At 45.4% G+C, this 18,717-nt stretch overlaps 1 protein-coding gene across 4 annotated transcripts in view; it reads right to left on the reverse strand.

The window, feature by feature from the left end:
- The window catches only part of DAP (death associated protein), a 180,126-nt gene that overhangs the window by 108,973 nt on the left and 52,436 nt on the right, over positions 1-18,717 (reverse strand). The window lies entirely within an intron of this gene.

Below are 18,717 nucleotides of genomic sequence, written 5' to 3' on the forward strand. Positions count from 1 at the left end.
TCACTGTGCAGAAAAATAGAGCCGATCTTCCAATAATCCTCAGACAAGTGCGATACAACATACAGTGTAATATAATATCAGGATACCCCTCCCGTTCCATTTTCTCCAAAAGAAACACAATATTTCCCAACTCCGCTTTCAAGTATTGGAACACGTTCCATGCCTCAGGAGAGGAGGCAATCGAGTCAAAATGCTCAATCATCGGGAGACTTTTTGGATAAACAAACTTGACACCCTTGAACCACGGGGGTTGATTAGGGATTATGAGAGTTCCAGTTTTATTTGATTTGCCTTTAATTCTTTTTCAATTTTTCACAGACACATATAGGCAACAACAATAAATTTATTACATTTTTCTGCATTCTGAATTCTTTTTCTACATAATTTTGGAGTAGAATCCTGTTTGTGCACCTCTAAGTATTGGAGTACCGTGCAGCCTTTCTTGTATGGTTTCACAAAATGTCAGCGGAGCCCCCGCACCACCAAACACCTGCAGCGTTGCATATCTGAACACCCTTTTCTCCCAGTCTGGGGTCTGCAGCATCACTCCACTACTGCCCGCCAGCAGCGACACTGCTTCACCACAGCCAACCCCAGGTAAGCAATAAGACACCTGGATTGTAAGAAGCACCACCATTACATTAAAAAAAAAAAAAAAAAAAAAGTTTCGTCCCTATTTTTCTCCTCAAAATTTGGGGTGCGTCTTATAATCCGGTGCATCTAATAAACCGCAAAATACGGTATTTATTTAAAACAAAGGAGTCTGCCTTTATTTCAATTAAAAAGGACTTTATTCTAGCTTTGTATTTATTTACAAAATGTATTATAGATGCCTCTCCATTACTAAATGTCAGCTCACAATACAAAGCTGACATCGACCCCAAAACCATTGCCCTACTTGCCACAACACCAGGGCAAGTGGGAAGAGCAGAGGCGAAGAGCAAGAATTGGCGCCTCTTATGGATGCTCCATTTCTGGGTCTGCTGAGAGCTTATGTTCTTAGTCGGGGAGGAGACCAATATCCATGGCCCCTTCCAAGCCTATTAATATCAACCCGCAGTTGTCTGCATAGACTTTGCTGGCTATTAAATTATAGGAGGACTACACAATTTTTCTGTGGGGGGTGGTCCCCCATTTTAATAACCAGTAAAGGCTAAGTTTACAGCTATGAGCCGATATTAACCCCTTAATGACCAGAGCTTTTTTCGGTTTTGCGTTTTTTCTCTCCCCTTCTTCCCAGAGGCATAACTTTTTTTTATTTTTCCATCAATATGGCCGTGTGAGGGCTAAGGGTATGTGCACACGCTGCGGATTGGGGTGCAGATTTGGCCGCGCAGATTTTGTAAAATCCGCAGGTAAATCTGCAGGTCAAAAGACCTGCGGTTTTACCTGCGGATTGCTCTGCGGTTTTTCATCTCCTCAATGGAGGAGATGGCAAACCGCAGCGGAATCCGCAGAAAGAATTAACATGTCAATTCTTTCTGCGGATTGAAAAATCCGCACCGTCTGCACTGCGGTTTTCATTTTCGATAGGCTATAAAAGTACTGTACACCGCAGCAAAAACTGCTGCGGTTCCGCAGCGGCCAAATCCGCTGCGGAACCGCAGCAGAATCCGCAGCGTGTGCACACACCCTTATTTTTTGTGGGATGAGTTGTACTTTTGAATGACACCATTGGCTTTACCATGTAGTGTACTCGAAAACAGGAAAAAAATTCCAAGTGAGGTGAAATTGCAAAAAAATTGCAATCGCACACTTGTTTTTTGCTTGGCTTTTTTGCTAGGTTAACTAAATGCTAAAACTGACCTGACATTAGGATTCTCCAGGTCATTACGAGTTCATAGACACCAATCATGTCTAGGTTCTCTTTTATCTAAGTGGTGAAAAAAAATTCCAAATTTTGCATAAAAAAAACCATTGCACCATTTTCCGAGACCCATAGCATCTACATTTTTTGTGAACTCGGGTTGGGTGAGGGCTTATTTTTTGCATACCGAGCTGACTTTTTAAATAACAGTTTTGTGCAGATTTGTTCTTTTGATCGCCCGTTATTGCGTTTAAAAAGAAAAAAACCCACAATTTTCCGAGACCCGTAGCGTCTCCATTTCTTGTGATCTCAGGTCGGGTGAGGGCTTATTTATTGCGTGCCGGGCTGTTTTTAATGATACCACTTTTGTGCAGATACGTTCTCTTTTGACCGCCCTTTATTGCATTTTAATGCAATGTCACGGTGACCAAAAAAATGTAATTCTGGCGTTTTGATTTTTTTTCTCGCTACGCCGTTTAGCGATCAAGTTAATCTTTTTTATTGATAGATCGAGCGATTCTGACCACGGCAATACCAAATGCAGTATGTGTAGGTTTAATTTTTTTTATTGTTTTATTTTGATTGGGGCAAAAGGGGGGTGATTTCAACTTTTATATATTTGTTTTTTTAATATTTAAACACTTTTTTTTTTACTTTTGGCACGCTTCGAAGCATGCAATACTTCATCAGCTCAACTACATATGATCAGATGCTCAGTTCGCCTATATGTAGCAGAAATACAGCATTGCTATGAGCGCCGACCACAGGGTGGCGCTTATAGCAATCTTCCGGCAACAACCATAGAGGTTTCTATGAGACCTCTGGTTGTCATGGCAACCGATCACATAACGTGGGTCGACGATGCTCTCATTTCCGGCCGGGCGCCGGTAGTACTAGTTAAATGCCCGCTGTCCGCGTTGGACAGCGGGATTTAACTAGTTAATAGGCGCGGGCGGATCACGATTCCGCCTGTGCCTATTGCGGGCACATGTCAGATGTTTATAACAGCTAACATATCGCGGCTTTGAGGTGGGCTCACTGCCAGAGGCCACCTCAAAGCAGGGGATACTGACCGCTGACGTTTTATCCCGTCAGCGGTCAGTAAAGGGTTAACCCCTTTCAGACATCAGGCGTAATAGTACGCTGAAGTGGGCTCCGGCGCTGAGCCCACACCTTTCCGGCACGTGTCAGTTGACATGTGCCTCTAACAGCTGCGGGTGGAATTGCGATCCACCAGCGGATGATAACTAGGTAAATGCTGCTGTCAAACTGACAGCGATATTTAACAAGCACTTCCGGCAAGCGCGGTGAAAATCCCGCCCATCGGCACCCATGTCACGTGAACACGTGTCGCTGATGGGTTGGCATGACAACCAGAGGTCTCCAGCAGACCTCTATGGTTGTCACTGCAGGACTGCTATGATCGCTGCTTGGTGGTCGGCGCTCATAACAAGCGAGTAATTCTGCTACATATTGGTGATCTGATCATCACCTGTAAGTAACAGAGGCGATCAGGTTATGGCAGCTTTTAGTCTCCCATGGTACCATTTTCGGGCACGTGACATTTTTTGATCGCTTTTTAATCCGATTTTTGGGACGCAGAATGTACAAAAACCAGCATTTCAAGAATTTCTTTTGGGGGGTGCATTTACACCGTTCCACATGCGGTAAAATTGATAAGGCGGTTTTATTCTTCGGGTCAGTACGATTACAGCGATACCTCATTTATGTCTTTTTTTATGTTTTGGTGCTTTTATGCAATGAAAACAATTTTACATAAAAAATAATGATTTTTGCATCGCTTTATTCTGTGAGCTATAACTTATTTTTTCACTGATGACGCTGTGTTGCGGCTCGTTTCTGGTCGGGACAAGATGATGTTTTCAGCGGTACCATGGTTATTTATATCCGTCTTTTTGATCGCGCGTTATTGCACTTTTTGTTTGGCGGTATGATAATAAAGCATTATTTTTGCTTTGTTTTTTTATTTTTTAAGGGGTTCGCTAATGGGGTTAACTAATGGGACAGTTTTATAGTGCGGGTCGTTATGGACGCAGCGATGCTAAATATGTGTAGTAATCACTGTGTCCACTAGGGGGCGCTGTGTGGAGGTCCCAAGGGAAAGGATGAATGGCAGAGTATTGAGTGGCCGTTGTGTATCTCAAAGTGGGTGGCTTTGAGATGGAGACTTGTGTATGTGTGATCAGCAAACATTGCTGAGGTGATGCGTTAATAAGTAAGGGAGAAGTCTCCAGGTTGGGGGGGCCTGGTTACCTACAAACCCACCCAGGGGTGTGTCTGAAAACACCTGCATTAAAAGGCTATGTGAGTGTGTGAAGGACCTGTGATGAGGTCAGTCATGTGACCCGGTGGGCGTGGCTATAGACCATATAATGTGGCCAGGGTAGGTCACATGTCGTGAATGCTGGGACCCGGTTGGTCCAGTGTGAAAGGTCCCGCTAGAAGGATCTTCTGGCTAACAACCTGTGGAGTGGCCGTGTGTAATGGCTGCCAGCACCTGTTAAGTCCCTGGAGGGAATGAACGTCTGCAGCATGAGTGACGGAACCATGTGGAGACCCTGACATGGGTGAGATAAATGAGGCTAAGAGAGCCTGTATGCTGGACATTGAGCAACCTGTGTGAACACTGGGTTTAGTGAGGGAAACTCTGTAATGGACGCTATGCTGATTACGCTGTTAAGTGAACTGTCTGTTGCTGTGTTGGTTTATGATGGTGAATAAACCGCAAGGACTGTATTGATTTGATGAAAAATCCTTGCCGGATCTGGTTTTGTGGCTGCAAGCGAATGATCCCCTACTTAGATGACAGCACTACCTCACATTTGGTGGAGAAAGCTATGGGCATTGTTGTAGCCTTGTTGCTGGGAGCAACGGAAGAGTACTGCAGTCGGATGCTAAGGGTAACGCTGAGCCAGGAGGCCTGATGGTTGGGGAAGCCACTGCCCGGCTGTGGTTCTGGAACCGTGGGGCGGCCTAGTAAGTAAGGCACTGTCTGGTTCGGTGAGCCCAGTGCGGCCATTTCCCCAGAAGAAAGAGACTTATAGGATACCTCTGCGGTAGAAGGGTCCGAGAACCTGCGCAGCCAGCAGGTGACGGCCGTGAAAGCCGTGCTGTACTGACCAGGGTCAGTGAGAAAGACTGGTGATTGCTATAGGGTGCCTCTGTGGAGAAGAGGTATCCGAGGACCTGTGGGGCAGACACAGGTAACGGACAGGTGTTCGTGTTGTACTGACCTGGGTCAGTGGGAAAGACTGTGTTCCTGGAGGGTTCAGTGAGCAAGGTGCTGGAGGGTCAGTGTTGGGAGGATCCCTGGAGCACGTGGTATGACCTTGGACCTGGTGAGGCGCAAGTGTTGGGCAGTCTCAGGTGGAAACGGATATCCTGAATAGCACCCGCTGAGCCCTGATGAGGCCAGTGTGTTGGGGAACCCCGGGAGGAGTGTCGGCTCCCTGAATAGCACCAGGTACACCCTGTGTGTTGGACGGTCTCAGGCGGAGACGGTACGTCCTGAATAGCACACAGACAGGACACGTGAGTTTTTTTGTGGTGTGTTTTTTTTCTCTTCTTTTCTCAGCTCAGCCTGCGGTGGCTCAGTGGGAGTCACGAAGGGGGCAAGCGGCTTCTGGTAACTCGGCGGGGTTACGAAGGGGACAGCAGGAGCTGTGGCAGCACCAAAAGAACTGGTGTGGTGTCGTTGACAGCAGGAGCTGTGGTGGTGCCAACAAGGATTTGTGTGGTATCGTTAAGACATAAACTGTGTTGTGTGAACTGTGGTCTAAGACCGGTATAACGGACATGGGGAGATCCCGAAAGGGGGTGGAGTCCCAAAAGGGGGCGGTGACCCAAAGCGGGGTGGTAACCCAAAGTGGAGTGGGGGTCCAGAAAGGGGCCAAGTTTGAAGGAATGACAGCACTGGGTGACTCAGTGGGTATGTCTGGAGTACCGCAGTGTATGTGTATGTCTTGGGAGGAATGTGAGATATCCTTTCCGGGTAGTAATGACGGGCCACAGGTGTGTACCGTGATGCTGTACCGGGAAGGAGTCTCTGGTAGGCTGGACTGAAAGAGTCAGGTGACTGACAGGAACTCCGCTCGTTTTATCTCTGACCGAGAAAAACGTCAGAGTTCGCTGTGTCCACGGGGTCATTGTGAATTATAAGGTGGAGAGAGTCCTGATTGAGATGAAAAAGGGGGAGTACCAAGGTGGTAGTATGCCACAAAACTTAGTGTATACTTTTGAGAGGCGCCGGGACTTTGTCATATTTGATGATGTAGGGCAGGAGGGTAGAGACGTTTCTACTGTGGGCCTAGCAGACACAGACGCTGACGCCTCCTAACGTGGACAGGCCAGACGTAGGGGCGACTGGAGAAAGAAGGGCGTCGGACGAACTTAGTGACCGGACGTCACCTGAAGGGTACAACGGTGTGAATGAGAAGGGTGTGGTAAACAAAAAGAGCGGAGCTGACACACGGATAGAGAGTGTCTTGGGGGCTCACCGTACGGTGTGGTGTGACTGTGACGTGTTGTTGCCAGTAGCCACCACTAGGACAGAATCTAGTGCTGTGCTGACTGAAACTGGTGACAGGACGGATGGTAACCTGATCGAGAAGATAACGGGAGTAGAGCCACAGTCAGAGGGTAACTGGGGGGTTCACTCGACTAACGGGACTAACCCCGGGGTACCTTTTGACAATATAATTAAATTAGTAATGGTGCAACACATACTGGCCAAAAGAGAACTAGAGCAGGAGATACAGTTAATAAAAAAGAGACAGTGAAGGAACATCTCGAGCGAGAAATTGTGATGAGACAAACGGCCGAGCACAGAGTGGAGGAGCTCGAGAAAGAAGTCTTGAAGCTCAGAGGTCACCTGTCAACGTGGCACAGCACGAACAACACCTTAAGAGAAGATGTGGAAGGGCTTGAGAAAGGAGTCTTGGAGCTCAGAGGTCACCTGTCAATGTGGCAAAATGTGAACAAGACCCTTAGGGAAGAAATGGAAGAACTCAGAGGAGTAGTTAAGTCTTCTGCGGGAAAAGTTGGACGAAGACTTACCGCAGGTGAGCGCAAGTGATAACAGGACAGAACGGTCAGTAACCCTTGTGGCAAAGGGTCATGAAGTGGTCAAATCGTATGAAGTTGGTGAGTTAAGAACTGAGGAAGACAGTCACCCGGTCGGGTCAACTGTAGTGAGGGAGGTGTCCGTGGTAAAGCTAGTGCCTTCGGTCCAGGAAGAGAGCAAGACCACAACCTTCCAGTTTGTGATTGATGGACCAGAAGACATGCAAGAAGCCTGTGTTGAGGAAGGTGTGCACGAGGCTTTCAAAGAAGCGGTCAAAGCATGAAAGCATGGGCACCTGAGACTCTGCAGTTGGTGATAGTATTGGACAGAGACGATACATCAAACGGAGTAGCTGTCCTGAAAGAGATGCATCTACAATGTCTCCACACCAAACAGCGGGTCAGGCAGAGTAATGTGAAGGCTGCTAGACGCCTAGAGTTAGCAAGGGGAGGCTATGGATCAGCTGGGTTTGCGGAAAGATGTGGTGCCGGTACCCAAAGCTCTGATTGGGAGAATCATTGGAAGATCCGGGAAGGTAATGCAAGACCTTGTGAATATCTCCGATGTGGTGAGAGTGAGGATCCCTCCTGATGATGAAGACCAAGTATCCAGTGAGGTGGGTAGGATTCCCATCCTGGTGGCTGGCTCCGTGGAGAGCCTGAGACTTTTGGATGCTCTTGGAGTATCGAGTGGGGTACTTGCAAAAGATTGAGCAGTTGAGGCAGGACCGCCGGCGAAATAATAAAGAAGTACGGAATACCAGGTGGTGGCAGCCTGTAAACCAACAAGATTTAAGCGTCCGAGGAGTTCCGCCAAGAAGTGACAGGGCAGATGGCCGAAGAATGTCAGCAAGTAGGATGACGTTGAGAGACCGTTGTTCCTGTGAGACCCTAAATGAGTCAGACTCAGGCCAGACAGTAGGCCTGATTAGGACTGATGACCGTACCAACCGGGAGAGCTGGTCGGGGAACGGAACAAACAGAGAGGAAGGTGGTGATTAGACAGTGTCTGATGACGCAGACAGACTAACTGGAGGGTCAAAGATCAGGACCGATATTCTGACCGCTGGGGGCAGGGGAGGCCTAACGTAGAGAGAAGGCCGTATGACAGATGGAAAAGGTTCTCTCGACCTATGGGGCAAGGTGTAATGAGTGCCCGGTCTCGAGAGCCTGATGTAATGTGTGTTCAACCCCACAAGTTTGAACAGAGCGGGGAGGTATGTGGTGTAGTAACCACTGTGTCCGCTAGGGGGCGCTGTGTGGAGGTCCCAAGGGAAAGGATGAATGGCAGAGTATTGAGTGGCCGTTGTGTATCTCAAAGTGGGTGGCTTTGAGATGGAGACTTGTGTATGTGTGATCAGCAAACATTGCTGAGGTGCTGCGTTAATAAGTAAGGAAGAAGTCTCCAGGTAACTAGAGAGTTGGGGGGGCCTGGTTACCTACAAACCCACCCAGGGGTGTGTCTGAAAACACCTTTATTAAAAGGCTAAGTGAGTGTGTGAAGGACCTGTGATGAGGTCATAGTCATGTGACCCGGTGGGCTTGGCTATAGACCATATAATGTGGCCAGGGTAGGTCACATGTGGTGAATGCTGGGACCCGGTTGGTCCAGTGTGAAAGGTCCCGCTAGGAGAAGGATCTCCTGGCTAACAGCCTGTGGAGTGGCTGTGTGTAATGGCTGCCAGCACCTGGCAGGGAATGAACGTCTGCAGCATGATAAAGGAACCGTGAGGTTACCCGGACGTGGGTGAGATAACTTGGGGCTAGGAAGCCTGCACATTGAATACTGCATAGCCTATATGACTATAGGACATTGCTAACAGAGGGGAACTCTGTAACGGACACTATGCTGATTACGCTGTTAAGTTAACTGTCTGTTGCTGTGATGGTTTATGATGGTGAATAAACTGCAAGGACTGTATTGATTTGATGAAAAATCCGTGCTGGATCTGGTTTTGTGGCTGCAAGCGAGTGATCCCCTACTTAGATGACAGCGCTACCTCACAGTACTTTTATTTTTTTTTTATTTCCAAAAAATGAATTCATTTAGCGATTTTTTTTTTTTTTTTTATAAATTATCTTTACACTTTTTTAAAATTTTATTACACTGTCCCAGGGGGGACATCATTGTCATGTGTGAAATCGCTGATCTGACACATCACAGATCGGTGTGACAGATCAGCGATCTCACACAGGCACTGCAGCAGGCTTCCTCATCACTCATCATGGGTCCATCACTGCCCCTGACACATAGTGCCGGGTGTCAGCTGTGATAATCAGCTGACACCCGGCTGCGATCAGCGGCGCTCACTCCGTGAGCGCCGCTGATCGCTATGACGTACTATCCCGTCCATTGGCATGGGTCCCATGGACGGGACGGGTCCCATGGACGGGATAGTACATCAGATGTCAGAAAAAGGGGTTAAGGGAACACAAATTAAAAGTATGAAAATTGAAAAATTTTCTAAATTGACAAATTTCTGTGTTTTTCATAAATAAACGTTATATCCAAGAAATTTTACCACTGACATGAAGTACAATATGTGACGAAAAAAGTCTCAAAATCAGTGGTATCCGTTGAAACGTTCCAAAGCTATAACCTCAAAGTGACAGTGGTCAGAATTGTAAAAATTGGCTTAGTCATTAAGTACCAAATTGGCTCTGTCACTAAGGGGTTAAATCAGAGTTATATCAATTTTCACGGAATAGTGCTCACGTCATATAAAACATAACTTAATGTAAATCAGTAAAATTCCACAAAATATTTAGATTACAATCAAAAACCCCACATGATATGGGTCTGCTGATAAATGGGCACATGAAGAAAGGAAGATATTTCACCCTAATGAGTTACTATAGCTTCCCTTCCAACCAGCAGAGGTTGGCACCCTAGAAAACCTGCGCAATGGCGCCCCCACTCAAAGACAACATGATCTGGAAAAAGTGCAATATGAATGTGTTATCAAAATGAATATTGCAGTTATTGCTTATGGTGCATATACTAGGGCATCATTTACTTTTGCATCAATATACGAGATCTGTGAATTTGTGCAATTTTGATATCTGCCTATTCTCTAACTTTCTTTGATTTGGTGTTTGCCTTTGGGCTTCATTATATCTCCCTCTCTGATTTATGGCACGTGCCATATGGCATATCAGAGGCAGGGTACCATATCTACCTGATTATTATACACATCTGGTATAATACTGCTAATTTTCTGTGCACCCTACCTTTTGATAGGGCTTTCTAGGGAAACAGAGGGAGAGTCGTAGTTGAGTGGGGGCGCCATTGCGCAGGTTATCTAGGGTGCCAACCTCCGCTGGTAGGAAGGGAAGCTATAGTAACCTATTAGGGTGAAATATCTTCCCTTGTTATGTGCCCATTTATGATTAGACCCATATCATATGGGATATTGATTTAGATTTTTTGTGGGAATTTATTGATTTACATTAAAAGTTATGTCTTATATTATTTGAGCACTATTCCTTGAAAATTATATGTGATTTTTGTGTCTAATTATTTGAAATACGTTGAACAGAGTTATATCACACAAAATGGGTTATAGATAACATTTCTCACATGTCAACTTTGCATCAGCACAATTTTGGAAACAAAACAAAATTAGGAAGTTATGAGAGCTAAAAAAAAAAATTTGTGGGGGGGGGGGGGATCATATGTAACCTCTTCACCCCGAGACCTGTTTTCACCTTCATTACTAGGCCAATTTCTACAATTCTGACCACTGTCATTTTATGAGGTCATAACTCTGGAGCGCTTCAATGGATGCCACTGATTAAGAGAATATTTTCTCGTGACATATTGTACTTTATGATAGTGATAAATTTATTTGATATGACTTGCATTTAATTGTGAAAAAAGGAAATTTGGTGAAAATTTTGCAATTTTCAAAATTTTATTTTTTTTGCCCTTAAATCAGTCATATTGCAAAAAATACTTAATACATTACACTTGCCACATGTCTACTTGACATCAGCACAATTTTGGAAACTATCTTTTTTTATTAGGAAGTTATAAGGGTTAAAAGTTGACCAGCGATTTCTCATTTTTACAACAAAATTTGCAAAACCATTTTTTTTTTTTTTTAGGGACCACATCACACTTTAAAATGCCCCAAAATGACACCATTCTAAAAACTGCAACCCTCAAACTACTCAAAACCACAATCAAGAAGTTTATTAACCCTTCAGGTGGTTCACAGGAATTTTTGGAATGTGGAAGGAGAAAAATAAAATGTACTTTTCTTTCACAAATTTTTTTTTCCTTAGACCTAATTTTTTTTTTACTTTCGCAAGGATAACAAGAGAGAATGGACCATACAATTTGTTGTGCAATTTCTCCGGAGTACGCCGATACCCCATACGTGGGGGAATACTACTGCTTGGGCGAACGACAGGGATTGGAAGGGAGGGAGTGCCATTTGACTTTTTGACTGCAAAATTTGATGGAATAATTAGCGGGCGCCATGTAACGTTTGAAGATCCCCTGATGTGCCTAAACAGTGGAAACCCCCCCACAAAATACACCATTTTGGAAACTTAGACCCCTTTGGGACCTTATCTAGGTGTATTGAGCACCTTGAACCCATAGATGTTTCACAGAAGTTTATAACATTAAGCCGTAAAAATAAAAAAAAAAAAATAAAAAAAAGTCATGTTTCCCACAAAAATCTATTTTAGCTACAATTTTTGTATTTTCATAAGGGCAAAAGGAGAAAATGGACCCCAAAGTTTGTTGTGAAATTTCTCCCAAGTTCATCAATATCCCTTATGTGGTTGAAAAGTGTAGAGCTCAGAAGGGAAGTAGCGCCATATTATACTGCAGATTTTGCTGCACTTGTTTGAGGGTGACATGTTACATTGACAGAGCCCCTGAGGTGCCAGAACAGCAGAACCCACCATAAGTGACCCAATTTTAACAATTAAACCTCTCAATTAATTCATCTAGGGGTGCAGTGATTATAAGGACCCCATAGATGTGTCACAAACTTTTATACCATTGGGCAGTGAAGAAAAAATAATTACATTTTTACCACCAAGATTGTGTGTTAGCACCATGTTTCACATTTTCATACTGGGAATTGGGTAAAAATGGCACCAGAATTTGTCCCACAATTTATGCTGAATGTAGAAGTACCCCATATGTGGCTGTATAGTGCTACTTTGCAATTCGGAGAGACTCTGGAGGGACAGAGCGCTATTTGCCTCCTGGAGAGCAGATTTTCCTAGACTACTTTGTGGATTCCATATAAAGTGCTAGATGAGCAGAATTCCCCCTCAAGTGACCCCATTTTTGAAATTATACCATTTGGGGAATTTTTCTTCAAGTGTCGTGACAATTTTGACTCCATGAGTGTTTTCCTGAAACAAGCAGCAGTGGATGTTGCAGAGTGAAAATTGCAAACTGCCTTTGTAGTGACCAGTACGTTGTGCCTAGCTCATGCACCAGTAAATTAGGTGGGCTCGCATCAGTACAGAAATGTCAGACATGTGGATGCTATATGTGGATTAGGCACACTGGGCTCAGAAGGAAGGGTGGCATTTGGATTTGGGAGCACAAAATGTCAATTTCTTTGGGGTGCAAGGAGCCATTACATTTTTCCAGAGCCTTTGGCCTACCAGTAACGTGGAAGCCCCCTACATTTCTGTTAACAGATGATGAATCTGAGTGGGGACTTGCCTTTTTTGTGGATTGAATTGAAGCTTTTATTGGTAACATTTTGCATAACTATTAGTGATGAGCGAGCACTAAAATGCTCGGGTGCTCATTGCTCGGGTCGAGCAAATTGGAATACTCGGGTACTCGGACAGAACAACAAGCCCAAGGTAAGTCTATGGGAGACCCGATTATTTTTACCGTGATCTCCCGGGGGTCCTTTCAAGGTCTAAAAAGATCAGAAAATGATGGAAACACTGCTAAAATGGGGACATCATGGCAACAGCCCCTGGAAGCAGTTCTCACTCCTAGGTCACAGCTCTAAATAATGTTGTCAGTTTCACGCCCTTTTTACAGGTGCAACCAAAAAACCCAGAGAAATGAAACCAAAATGGATTTTGATGGTAAATGTCAAGGAATATCCTTCCCAGGTTAATGACTTTTATATAAGCCAAAATAATTAACCCAAAACAAAAATGTTCCTCCACCACTTGGGCTTTGTTCACACACAGTTTTTGAGGCATTTTGCAACTTTAGCATTGCTTTCAACCAATAGAAATGCATTTACTGGGAAATCTCATAAAATTTAACAACCCTAGATGGCCATGTGGTGTGTGACACATAAGCAGACACATCTTGTTTGATTTATGGAGGGACTCAAAGTAACAGAGCCTATTTTTACAGGGGCATCAGGCAGCTTTAATCTTCTTAAAGGGCCATTATTAAACAGTGGGACTCCTATGCTGTTATAGCCTATGCAGTGAGTGGATGGCCTGCCAAGAATTACGACGCACCCAAATACCCTGATCACGAGGTACAGGAGGGCTTCCTGAAAAAAAAAATATGCACTGAATACAAGGCTTGGCCTGCCCCAAAGTTACATGCACCCCAATAAGCCTTTGAACCCAACGTACTGGAAGGGCACAGGAAAATCCACTTCACATCATTCATTTTGTACTTCCATTGTTTTTTCATGCATTGACAGCAAGGCCTGTCCTGCTACCAAGTCATATGCACCCCAATAACCTCAATCCCCCCTTGGAAGAAACATGGTGGACGGCCTCATAAAAAAAAATGTCCCATTACAAAAGGAGCGGGTCTCCTAGACTTGTAATGCCCATACACTAAGTGTATTGGCTGGCAAACATTTTCCCCTGTGGGGTACACCTCAACCTTTTTTATAACAAGTATTTTACACCCAGCATAACCACCCACCTTTGTTAAGAAGTCGACACTGGCAGGAGCAGCACGGAACACGTTAACCATAGTGGCGGTATATGACGAGACGTGGAAGAAGACCTCATTAAAAAAATAGGCCCAATTGAAAGGAGCGGGTCTCCAAGACTTGCAATGCGGCTGACAAATATTATCCCTTGGGGGTACATAGTTTTTTCAATTTAGTGATGGGCATCATAACACCCTTGCCAATTAAAAAAAAAAAAGAAAAGTGGCTGGAGCATGACAGAATACGTTCACTCCGGTGTTTGAGTGGTGGTGGATGGGGAGAACGACACAAATAGCCAAAATCATGAAGCGCATAACCATGTGTAGGTGTGAAGAGGTGCATGGGAATACACCTCTCAAACAGACACTACATTGGAGGTTATGTTTCGCTGTCATTTCGTGGTGTCGAGAAGTCTGGCCCAATCCATCCCTTGTTCATTTTTACAAGAGTCAGCCTGTCTGTATTTTCCGTTGAAAGGCGAATGAGCTTATCTGTGATAATTCCACCAGCGGCACTAAAAACTCGCTGACAAAACGCTAGCGGCAGGGCAGGCCAGGACCTCCAAGGCATAGAGAGCCAGTTCATACCACGTGTCCAGCTTGGATACCCAATAATTAAAAGGCACAGAGGAATCACGGAGGGCGTTGGTACGGTCAGCAAAGTACTCCCTCAGCATCTTAGAAAACATTCCACTCTTTGTGATATTACCCCGCGCCTCAGGGCCAGGGCGATGGGAGGGTCTGAGAAAACGCTCCCAGAACATTGCCAGTGTTCCCCTGCTGGATTGGAGTTGTGTCTCTCTCGCTTGTACTCCTTGGTTGTCCAACGAACTGTTATGTCTGCCGCCAGCGTTTTGAGATGGGAATTTTTTTTAATAATTCTGCAACAATGGCCCTCTGGTACTGCACCATTTTAGTACACCTGTCTGCCTCTGGAACAAAAGATTGAAGGTTCTCCTTGTAGCGTGCGTCTAAAAGTGTCACTAACCAGTAATGACTGTTACCCAATATTTTTACAATACGAGGGTCATGGGAAAGGCAGCGCAATATAAAGTCAGCCATGCGTGCCAGACTTGTAACAGGCAAGCCTTTCGTGTCCTCACCAACAAGACGACAGACCAAGGTGTCCTCCTCCTCCTCCCTGTCCTCAGGCCGTCCACGCTGATCAGAAGGTATGACAGTTGTGGTTGTAGTACCGTCTATAGCACATGAAAGTAGCTCCTGTTCTTCCTCCTCTTCCTCATTGTCAAACAATCCACGTTGGGATGACATGAGGCTGGGCTGTGTGTAATCACCCTGTATGGTTCCTTGCTCTTTGTCCTTGTTCTCCGCCTGCAATGCATCCTCTTTCATTGTGAGCAGAGAGCTTTTCAGAATGCAGAGGAGCGGGATGGTGACACTAATTATGGCGTCATCGCCGCTCACCATCTTGGTGGACTCCTCAAAGTTTTGGAAGATGTTACATATGTTTGACATTCATGTCCACACCTGAGGTCTTATGTGTGGAGTCAAACCTGAATAACTATGGCCTTGTTGATGCTCGTATTCAATAACTGCCTTCTGCTCACAAATCCTTTCCAACATATGCAGTGTAGAGTTCCAACGCATTGGAACATCACACACCAGTCAGTGAGCTGGAATCTGCAATCGCTGCTGAAGCATGGCAAGGGCGGCTGAAGCTCTAGCTCAGTTTATAAAATGGGCACACAGACGGCGTACTTTCACAACCAAATCCAGCAGCTACGGGTAACTTTTTAAAAACATTGAAAGAGGTTAAGCACATGAGCCAGGCATGGTACGTGTGTTAGTTCGCCTCGCCTCAGAGCCACCACCAGGTTCCTGCCATTGTCACACACAACCATGCCTGGCTGGAGATTCAGCGGTGTCAGCCACACATCTGCCTGCTCTTTCAGAGCGGTCGATAACTCTTCAGCATTGTGCGGTTTGCCACCTAAGCAAATTAGCTTCAGCACAGCCTGTTGCCGCTTGGCTTTGGCAGTGCTTCCAGCTTGTGACTGATGTGCTCATTTCGGAGATGGAGGCTGAAGAGGAGGAGGAAATGGTGCAAGAGCTGTACACAGTGGGGGCAACCCTGATTGAGGTAAGGCCCACAATCCTTGGCGATGGGAGGACGTGTTCCATCCCAAGGTCTGACTGGGTCCCAGCTTCCACTGTTAACCCAGTGTGCCTCAGCAAGATGTACGGTCCCTGGCCACAAGCACTTGTCCACGTGTCCGTGGTTAGGTGTACTTTCCCCAGTAACTGCATTGTCGAGGGCACGGGTAATGTTGTGGGACACGTGCTTGTGTAATGCCGGGACAGCACAGCGGTAGAAATAGTGACGGCTGGGGACCGAGTACCTTGGGACGGCCGCCATCAGGTTGCGGAAAACTTCTGTCTCCACGAGCCTAAAAGGCAACATTTTTAACGCAATCAGATGAGAAATGTGGGAATTTAGTATTGGGGCATTGTTTGCTTATTTCCACTTACGTTCCATTGACTAGAGTATGGACAACTGAAGGCTGTGCTGGGACAAGGACGTGAACATGCTTGATGACTGTGCTATTTGACTGTGGGCAACGGCAGGTGCAGGGCAGGAGGCATCTTCACATGCACAGTGGACAGGGGATTGGCTTGCACGCACAACAGTAGAAGAAGCCGTGGTGTCACCCGCAGACAGACACTGTTCCTGGAGCCTGGGGTTGGGCCCACAAAGTCAGGTGCTTTGCTGCCATGTGCCTGATCATGCTGGTGGTGGTAAGGCTGGTAGTTTTTCTACCCCTGCGGATGCTGGCATGACAGGTGTTGCAAATGGCCTCTTTGGGGTTATAGGCAGACTCTTTTAAAAAATAACCAGACTCGGGAAGACCTAACAGTTGGACTGGCAACTTCCTTCATGTTGGTGTTAGGCTAGGTTCACATTTGCGTATGGAGGAGCTGCGGATGTCTGCAGACTTCCTCCGTGAAGCTCTGCTCACTGCTGCACCTTTTCCGGTCAGCTCCACCTACGTCAGCATAAGTCTGCATGTGGCCTCCGTACCCTATCTTTATCATTGGGTACACAGGTCATGTCAATGTATGCGGATGCCTCCGCGTGCGTCGTTTTGACGATGCGGCGCCCGCATAAAATTCCAACTTGATGCGTTCGACGCGGGTCGCCGCATCGTCAAAACGACGAATGCAGAGGCATCCGCATACATCCTCACGACATGCGTACCGAATGTTAAAGATAGGGTAAGCAGGCCGCATGCAGAAGTAGGCGGAGCTGACTGGAGGAGGTGCGGCTGTGGGCAGAGCTTCATGGAGGAAGTCTGCAGACGTCTGCAGTTCCTCCATACGCAAATGTGAAGCCAGCCTTACGGGGAACAGTTGCACGCCTTCTGTCTGAAGCGACCACACTGCTTCTTCCTGCCTGAAAGGGTGCTACGCCTCCCTCCCCCTGTGTGCTGCTGTCCTCGCTCTGCATGTCCTCCTGCCAGGTTGGGTCAGTTACTAAATCATCCACTATCTATCACATTCACTAATCAAAATCATTCTCTGTGCAAGTGTGCATGAGTTCCTCATTCACTAGCTCCATCTATCCCGCACTCCCTCAAGATGGCTGGACCATTATTGTAAATACACCATTGTAAATACACACCTGTACTTTGTATCTCCCCCACCTCATTGTACATTGTAAGCTCTCACGAGCAGGGTCGTCTTATTTTGCTTTAATTATTGTATTGTTAAAGTTGTTACTTGTGTTTTGATACTTAAACTGTAAAGCGCTGTGGAATAGTTAGGTCCATATATATTTGGACAGAGACAACATTTTTCTAATTTTGGTTCTAGACATTACCACAATGAATTTTAAACAAAATAATTCAGATGCAGTTGAAGTTCAGACTTTCAGCTTTCATTTGAGGGTATCCACATTAAAATTGGATGAAGGGTTTAGGAGTTTCAGCTCCTTAACATGTGTGGGCAATCCCTTCATTATGTAATTCTCAATTAAGCAGATAAAAGGCCTGGCGTTGATTTGAGGTGTGGTGTTTGCATTAGGAAGGTTTTGCTGTGAAGCAAACGTGGTCAAAGGAGCTCTCCATGCAGGTGAAACAAGCCATCCTTAAGCTGCAAAAACAGAAAAAACCCATCCGAGAAATTGCTACAACATTAGGAGTGGCAAAATCTACATTTTGGTACATCCTGAGAAAGAAAGCACTGGTGAACTCATAAATGAAAAAAAGACCTGGGCGCCCACGGAAGACAACAGTGGTGGAGGATCGCAGATGTGGCCTTTTCAAAAAACAAAACAAAACAAAATGGTGCTGTATATAACTAGAGTGACAAACGAAAAAAAATTTTAAAAAAGTTACACCGGTCTAAAATGCCCAAACTTGGAGCACGCAGTTATACGAGTCCTGGCACAGATATACCACACTGCCAAATATGTGGTCTGTATTTTTTTTTAATGCAAAATGGTGCTGTGACAGACAGCAAAAAAAAAAAAATGGAATTTAGGCCTAAAATGCACAAATTTTTAGCACACGAATATGAGGCGTGTCAGAGATATACCACACTGTAAAATATGTGGCCTGTATGAATTTTTTTTGGGGGGTTCAGCAAAATGGTGTCAAGAAATTGTGTAAGGCCCCTTTCACATATCAGTTTTTTTTCCCATCAGTCGCAATCCGTCATTTTTTGAAAAATGCTTAGCTACTTACCGGTAGTGGTGTTTTTCAGGAGACCATGATAGCACCACAAGAGGGGATCCGCCCTTCAGGGACATGAAACCTACAGACATAAAAAGAGCGGCCTTCTCTCCCACCTCAGTTGGATTACAGAGCATGAGAGGACCTCCCTGGTTAGTAGCAATTTATATATATACATCCAAACTAAATATTATTCACCCTCGTGACTAAGGCCTAACTCACGAAAGGTGCTAATCCAC

This window comes from Dendrobates tinctorius, unplaced genomic scaffold (genome assembly GCF_039654945.1).
Source record: "Dendrobates tinctorius isolate UK_male_01 unplaced genomic scaffold, ASM3965494v1 ptg000229l, whole genome shotgun sequence".
Classification (NCBI taxonomy): Eukaryota; Metazoa; Chordata; class Amphibia; order Anura; family Dendrobatidae; genus Dendrobates; species Dendrobates tinctorius.